This window comes from Amphibalanus amphitrite, unplaced genomic scaffold (genome assembly GCF_019059575.1).
Source record: "Amphibalanus amphitrite isolate SeventyFive unplaced genomic scaffold, NRLGWU_Aamphi_draft 001493F_arrow, whole genome shotgun sequence".
Classification (NCBI taxonomy): domain Eukaryota; kingdom Metazoa; phylum Arthropoda; class Thecostraca; order Balanomorpha; family Balanidae; genus Amphibalanus; species Amphibalanus amphitrite.
In genome coordinates, this window is record NW_024882986.1 from 103,604 (window position 1) to 111,508 (window position 7,905).

General features: G+C 50.4%; 1 protein-coding gene across 1 annotated transcript in view; it reads right to left on the reverse strand.

Moving 5' to 3' along the window:
* LOC122373422 (glycine receptor subunit alphaZ1-like) overlaps positions 1-1,544 on the reverse strand; it is a 74,247-nt gene extending 72,703 nt beyond the window's left edge. The window contains exon 1 of the mRNA XM_043351448.1: positions 1,474-1,544. The gene's annotated coding sequence lies outside the window, so the exon portion shown is untranslated. The remainder of the gene's footprint in view (positions 1-1,473) is intronic.
* Between the last annotated feature and the right edge of the window lie 6,361 nt (positions 1,545-7,905).

A 7,905-nucleotide genomic window follows, 5' to 3' on the forward strand; every position in this document is an offset into this window, starting at 1 on the left:
TACCTTGAGGTCTGTTTTGCTGTTGGGCAGCTGTGAGGTCATGTGACGTCATCAAAGGTCACCAAAGGTTTTTGGCCAATAACTCCGTACAGGAACAAGATACAGACGCGTGGATGGTCTCATTGTGTTCAGCTCGTCAAGACGCATCGAATGATATACATGATGACCTCGAGGTCACGTGACCTGAGGTCAACCTTTGACCTTGACCTTTCGAGGTCAACATATATATCATTCGATGCGGATTGACGAGAGGATCACGATGATGCCCTTAGTTTGTTCCTATCTTGACTAATTCGAAAGTTATTCGAGAAAAACTCTCTCCATATCTAGCTCCGCCATTTTGACTTTTTCGACCCCTGTGACGTCATCTTTGACCTGACCTGAAAATGACCTTAGTAAAAATTGTAGATTTTGGCCGTGCGTATCCGATGTCGTTTATCGCTTGTCGCTATCTTGCTTCGTTCTCGAGATCTCAGGGGGGGGCCGAATCGGCCCCCCCCCCCCCGCCAGTTTCTTGTCCCGGCGGAGCCCGCCAGGAATAGGGTTAAGGTCACACCTATGTAGCATACATCCACTAAGTTTCAAGTCTTCACTACGAATACTTTTAGTACAGTGTGTGTTTTACTGACGCTCCACAATGTGCTCCAGGTGAGCGCCACGGCGCTGCAGGGCGTAGGCACACTTGCATCCGGCGGGCAAAGTTGTCGATAACCCGATGGCTGTGCACTTTACAGAGTGCAGTGGCCTCTGGAGACAGTGCTCAGGGGGTGTGCTACCCCTGAAACGTTATTCTTATCGGGTTATCGGCAACTTTGCCCGCCGGATGCAGGTGTGCCTACGCCCTGCAGCGCCGGGGCGCTCACCTGGAGCACATTGTGGAGCTTCCGTAAAACACACACTGTACTAAAAGTATTCGTAGTGAAGATTTGAAACTTGGTGGATGTCTGCTACATAGGTGTGACCTAAAGTGGCCGAAGTTTGGTGATGATCTGAATAAAACTTCCGAAGTTATTCGAATTTTGGTGATGACCGCTTTTTTTGTGTCACCCTGTAGCACACTGGTTCTTGGGCCCCACAGCGGCAAGGTGTGAGGTCCAAGGTGTACAGACCCCGCCGGACCTGGTCTGTATTGGTTTTCTAAACCAGTCCCGGCCGAGGGAGTGTGCCGGCATACGACCCCCTCAAGATTTCGCCCCTAATTGTGAGCAAGAGCCTCGCGAAAAAAAAAAAATGACCGTTTGCACCGTTACAAGATGCAGTGACTTATACCCAATTTAAAGGTCTCGGGTCAACCGGTGACCTCTGAGGCCAGGTTAAGTGCCCCAAGAAACGGGTTCGGAAGCCCTATTCACAGAAAATAATGAAGTAAGGCAGATTTATGCTGCATAAACGGCAGTTTTAAGTCCACCATTCGCTCTAGATGTGTCACTACTAAATACCCTCTATCAGTAATCCACCGAGAGGAGCACTGACCTTTGGCCGTCTGTCGCCCGCTGGTGACCACTGACCACTGGTGCGGCGGCACTGTCGTCGCTCCTCCTCCGTCTGCGTCGGCCCCGACGATGCCCGGGGCGGTTCGTCGGGGCCGACAGTGACAGAGCTTCCGGCGGCGCCACGCACGCGCCCTCCGCCCCGGCTCTCCGCAGGTGCTGCGAGTCGAGAAAAAGCCGCCGAAACTAGACATGTTGGGTGAAATATTGCTGCAAGGAATGCAGAGACGAGAAGCAGATGGGCTGGACTTTCTCTCGGCTTTTCACTTTTTTGGTCAGCTCCAACAATTTTTTTCTTCTAAGAAACAAAAAAACAAGATGATGAGCTTTGCTTTTAGCGGCACACATCACCCAGCTGTCGCTATAATGTGGCGGAAATGTATCTCGTTTTTCGCAGGTCGGCGGCGTTGTGCGTCCCTGGGCAGCCGTTGTGTGCCCTGGCAGTACCGAAGGCGGTGAGAATAGGCCGCGGCGGGCCCGGCCGGCCGCCTCAGTCGTCAGGTAATGAGGACTGGCGTCGGCCAAATGGAGGCGACGCGACCCGACTCACTCACGAGCCGGTCGACGGTGGTGGCGGGGCCGCCGGGCAGACTAGCATGCATACACAGCTGAAGAGAGGGGAAGAGGATATGGCGCAGGGGGATCGGAGGACGTGCGGCGGATGGTATGGAAATTAGATAATATCAGACGAGGAAGGTGCAAAAAGTAGCCAATAGCCGTTTTCACGACGGCCACCTGGTACACATTTGGTGCGTATCTGGTGCAGACTGGGTGCAGATTTGGTCAAATGTGTCTCTTAGTAGCTATCATCTAGGGTTGCACTTATTGCTTATATGCCTACTTTGTCATATTATCAGAGAGCGTCATCGATTAAAACACTGAAATAAATTCATAAAATGAAGATATTTGCACTGTAAAAGAGATTAGGCGCAAATTTGGTCAAATTAGATGCATTCGCCGGACAGCCCGTCGTGAAAACGTCTAACAAGAGGGGTAGTGGACAAAAACAAAAGTCACGATATAAATGATCTGCGAGGTGAAAGGGAGCCGCAGGCAATTACACTAGCCTGGGGATCAATGCTCGGCAGCATTTTTCAATGGGTTGAAAACGCAGCACTTTGCAGGCAAAATGAGTTTTAAATGCGTCTGATTTCAACTGCAATTAAATATTAGCAAATTCTTTGTAAAAAATATTGACGAGCTATGTGTCAAAACAAGGGTCTCGAAACAGTCACCAGGTTGTCAATGCTTCCGGTACCTACCACTTGACCAGTTACCGCTTAGTTAGCTTACAGGCTGAGAACTATCCAGATCGTTATGATCCGGTATTGTAATGATACCCTAGGTGTACCTTTGTTTTGAAGTGCTGAATTAACTATCAAGGTTGTTTGACGTTTGTTTTCGCCTCAATCCGAGACGAGGAAGACCCTCATCAAATTATTAGGTGAAAGCCAGCCTCAGGATGATCAAAATACTAGGGGTAGTTTTGTCATAGTAATCTGTGAAGGGTGAGGAACAAGCCGTAGCAATGCACTCGTCACTAAACCAGCCTGAGATTATTCGCCAGGTAGCTGCTGCGTTTCCCTACTTGCTGAATCATGTTAACAACTTTCCATTTCCAGACACTTTTACGGCAAATAAATTGTTGGGTTATTTGGAAGGTGAATGACAATTTTATTTCTATAAGTCAATACATTTGTATTTCCGATTGACCTAAAACTTTTTTTTTAATCGTTTGCGGTAGGTTTTTATTGTTCGCAATAAAGTTGCGCACCTGTGAATCCTTCACATAATGCGTTCCCGGCTTCCCGGCGCCAGTTGCGCTGTGCCGTGCCGCGTTCGGTCGGGGGTGCAAGCGTCTGTGAAGTGCGAGTGTTTATCACTGGTCAAACCTGTATCGTTTCCATTTGTGCAGTGTCTAGTTATGAAGAATTGCTTGCCGATATATGACCTGCAGTGATCGACGTTCTGATTCAATAACTTGCCATAAGCCATTATTCTCAACCAAATCGCGCAGAGACGTTTGTAAAGTTGTCGAGGGGGGGGGGGGGACAAGAGCGATTTTAAATGAATTGCTCTCCATGCAGTGCAATAGGACTTAGGTTTAATTTTTCGAAAGTTGTGGAGCCGCCCCCGGTGTCCGGCCTGGCCAACTCTCTCAAGAACCGACAGCTAACGGAACACTGAAGTTTCACTACGACGATTTCCGCCAAATTTATGAAGAAAAGGCAAGTGCAAGAAGTACAAAACTTCTCTTGGTAATCAAAACTGAGGTTTGGCAAATTCCAAACCCTAAGTCACTACAACTGTGGATATAAATAAGCTGGTTATTGACGGCCAAGCTCTGGCCAATCTGAGGTTCAGAGCTATCATCAAGTTCATGAGGCAGCTGCGGTTGGGTGGCTCACGGGCTCCATTGCATAGGCTCAGACAGGTACTCTACAAAATGTCTTCTGTGTTCTTAGGTTCAGATCTATCGATAGGTATGTGCATGCTTCTGATTCGATTGATAACTGTAAACGGGCGCTGGAAGTGAAAGGTTCGCTTGATATACGAAAGGTGCATTGCAAGAAAGCACATTATTTCAGAAATACACTTTCATTTTATCTTGAGCGTTTTTGGAATGGGCCGGATGAATTCGTCATCAAACTGGTAAGGGATTTCGTTTGAAGACCACCGATATTTAATATTATGATGGTCTTCAAACGAATTTGCTGGCAAATTCGATGACTGGATTGGGCGGCGTAGGATCTGCTGGTCAACTGACTATGGGTTGATTAGGGCCTAGTTGGGCCCCTAGTTTTGACCTAGTTTGAGCTTCATTCGTTAAGTAGGAACAAGACGATGCTTCTTTTGACCATCGTCACTAAACAAGCCGCCCTCGTTTTGACATTGTTTTTCGTTATTATTGTTACTAGGTACTTTGTTATCATACACAGCATTAACGAGGACCTGCTTCCAAAACAAGGCAGAAACGCTCCAGATATTTTTGGGACGTGGTAAAAACTAACCGACACCTGGTAACTGTCATCTGACAAACACAAAACAAGCCAGGGGCTCGCAGCGTGTGTCAAAAGTAGGATGCAAAACTAGTCTGTACCCCCGACATTTAGCGTTGAGAATCATTTGACGAGGGGCTAGTCAATATTTTTTACAGTGAAGGGACAATTTTTAGAGCTCGTGTCATGCGGATAGTCCTGCGGAATGGGATGAGAGAGGAAGGACAAGGGAATTACAAACACGAAAAGCCAAAGCCAAAATAAATAATTGCGGTAGGACAGCTAAGGTATAAAACAAGGTAAGAAAAGAACTGACAAGGAAAGGCGAGAAAGTGATATGCCTCGTCGCCGACAGCAGAAATTTATCCAGCACCTCCCTGGGAAATCCTTTTTGCCGCCTCTCATTTCATTAGGGTCTCGTTGCGCGCGTTACTCGTTCGTCGATACGCCGTTGGCGGTCATCCGGTGGGAATCGGTCGGGCGGCTGTGGCGCGGCCCTGGTGTGGTCTGCTAACCCCTCGGGACGGGCAAAGGGACATCGAGGTGGGGAGAGCACGGGACTGCTGAGGGGAGAACAAGGTCGGTGATTCGCCCAAAGACGCTCGTTTCCCGTGGGCACAGACTACCTAGAAGAGTGGCGTGCGTGCAGCTCGTATTGTCGCTAGTTTTTGCAGGTGTCTTTGTCACCAGTCATACTGCCTGTCTAATGTCTTCTTTGTCAAGGTAGAGTCGTGTTCAGCGTCACTCATGTAGTTGTGCAATCGGTCTAAACGAATTGGGATAGATCAGGCATTGCTGTACGAGGCTGACATGTTCTTTCCTATCCTTCCAGGTAATGCACTCTAGCCTTATTGTTGCCTATTTCAGGCTTTCCCATTCTTCTCCAAATCCCGATGTTTGTTTCTTTTCAAAGTTCTTCGTTCCAATTTGCTTAAGCTAACGTGCATTTTTATAGCCTCTGTTGTAAGTGGGCTGTGCTGTGCTGTTTGTGTCTCCGTATAGAGCATCCGTCTCCGTATTTATTTAGAATGGCGCCGTCCACATTCGGTTGACTTTCTCCATCCTCCGAAAGTAACAGCGTCCTTTTCCTATTTTCTTAGTAATCTCTGTCTCTCGTTCCCAACCAAACGGCTCACTTATGCATAGTATTCTTCTGGCGTCGGGATGTCTTTAATTTAACTGTTTTCCGTTCCCAGAAAAGGAATAGTTGGGAGTACGATAATAGTAGCCAAAAAGCAAGACTAAGTATCCGCCTCCGTCTCCTCCCTTTCCCCGTGCCCGTCCTCGTTCCCGTCTCCGCGTGCGTCTCCGTCTCCGACCCCAGCTCTGTCTCCGTCCCTGTCCCCGTCTACGTCTCCGACCCCACCTCTGTCTCCGTTTCTGTCTCCATCCCCGTCTCCGCCTCCGTCTCCATTCCCTTCTCCGTCGCCGCCTTCGTCTCCGCCTCCGTCATCGTCTCCGTCACCGTCTCAGTCTCCACCTCCATCTCCATCTTCATCTTCATCTTCATCTTCATCTTCATCTTCATCTCAATCTCAATCTCAATCTCCATCTCTATCTTCATCTCAATTTCTATCTCTATCTACGTCTCCGTCTCCATCCCACTTCCGACTAGTTCGTCCCGTCTACGTCCCATCTCCGTCTCCGCCTCCGTCTCCGTTCCCCTCTCCGTCTCCGCCTCTGTATTCGTCTCCGTCTCCATCTCCATCTCCGTCCCATCTCTGTCTCCGTCTCCGTCCCGTCTCCGTCCCCGGTCTCCGTCTCCGCCTCCGTCTCCGTCTCCGTCTCCGTTCCATATCTGTCTCCGTCTCCGTCCCGTCTCCGTTCCCGGTCTCCGTCTCCGTCTCCGTCTCCGTCTCCGTCTCCGCCTCCACCCCATCTCAGTCTCCATCTCCGTTCACGTCTCCGCCTCCTCCCCTCCTCCTCTCCGTCTCCGTCTCCGTCTCCGTTCCCGTTGCCGCCTCCTCCCCTCCCCCTCTCCGTCTCCGTCTCCGTCTCCGTCTCCGTTCCGTCCGTGCGCGGCCAGCCGGCCGGTTATTGGTGAGCCGTGGGTGATGATTGCCCGCAGGGCTCGGTCCACGCGCCCTCATCGGCCCTTGGAGCGCAGTTATAGCCGGTCGGTAGCACCGCACGCCGCTGCCTGAGGCGAATAGATAAACGGCCCGTGCCCCCCCCCCTCCCTGCCCCTGGGTCCATCCCCCGGAGCCGGGTCATCACTGCCACGGCCGGAGACGTGTCGTCATGGACAGCGCGCACAGCTGCTGACGAGACGCTGCTCGGAATGTGGGGCGGCACGGACGGCGTCATCCGCTGGAGTTCGTACTCCCGAGCCAGTCGCGGTAATCTTTGGTCAGAGTTAGGTTACTCGGTGATTTCCTGACGATATATTGTCAACCGGTTCCATTGTGTGCAGTATAAGTAAGCCAATTTCAGTGGCTTTTAGGTGGTCGGTTTCAGTTGTCCAATTCAATTTGCTGACGTAGGATTGAATTTCCGAGCACTGAGCTGTGTATCAGACAAATTTGTCGTCGGCTTTGCGTATCAAAGGGTAGGTAACAGCATCCGCCTTTATAATGGATTTTCAGCGGAAAACGGATGTGTGAGATCCCTCGACATTTAGAGTTATTTAGTGCTTGAATGTGATAGTTGGTGCGTCAGCCGCATACAACATTGCATGCAACTTTTGCTTATTGGCAAAACAGACAGAGTTCGCTTTTGGATGTCATTGGGATAAACCGTGCATGATACTTACGTCTCTACCGGCTCTGGCTCATTGATACTGGTGGTGTTTCCTGACTTTGGTGAGCAGCGAACGTAAAGAAGTGACTGTTTTGAAGTTACAGGCTGTCTTGCAGCTGAGCTCAAAATACGTTGGAGCACAGGTCGAGGGTTTATTGCAGGGCTGCGGAGTCGGAGTCGGAGTCGGAGTCGGAGTCGGTCGGAGTCGACAGCTGTGACCGGAGTCGGAGTCGGAGTCGGAGTCGGAGTCGATATTGGAAACCCCAGCTGGAGTCGGAGTCGGAGTCACCGAAAATCTGTCGACTCCGCAGCCCTGCCAGGTGTGCGGAGTCGGAGTCGGGAGTTGGAGTCGATCGGAGTCGACATTTCTGCCCGGAGTCGGAGTCGGAGTCGGAGTTGGTTTTTGAAAGCTGGAGTCGGAGTCGGAGTCGGAGTCACTGTAAATCCATCGACTCCGCAGCCCTGGTTTATTGTGCGCCAGCCACTGAACGTGACTGAAGATAGGCTGACCCGCCGTACACAACTGAAGGTATAGGCTGACCCACCGAACACGACTGCAATGCTAGCTGCCGCGGTGCACACAAACGACTGGAGGTAAACTGGCTCACCGAACACGAATGGGGAAGATGTTCTGTAACGCTTAACTCGCCTAATGTCTGTTATATCGGCGTTTAGAA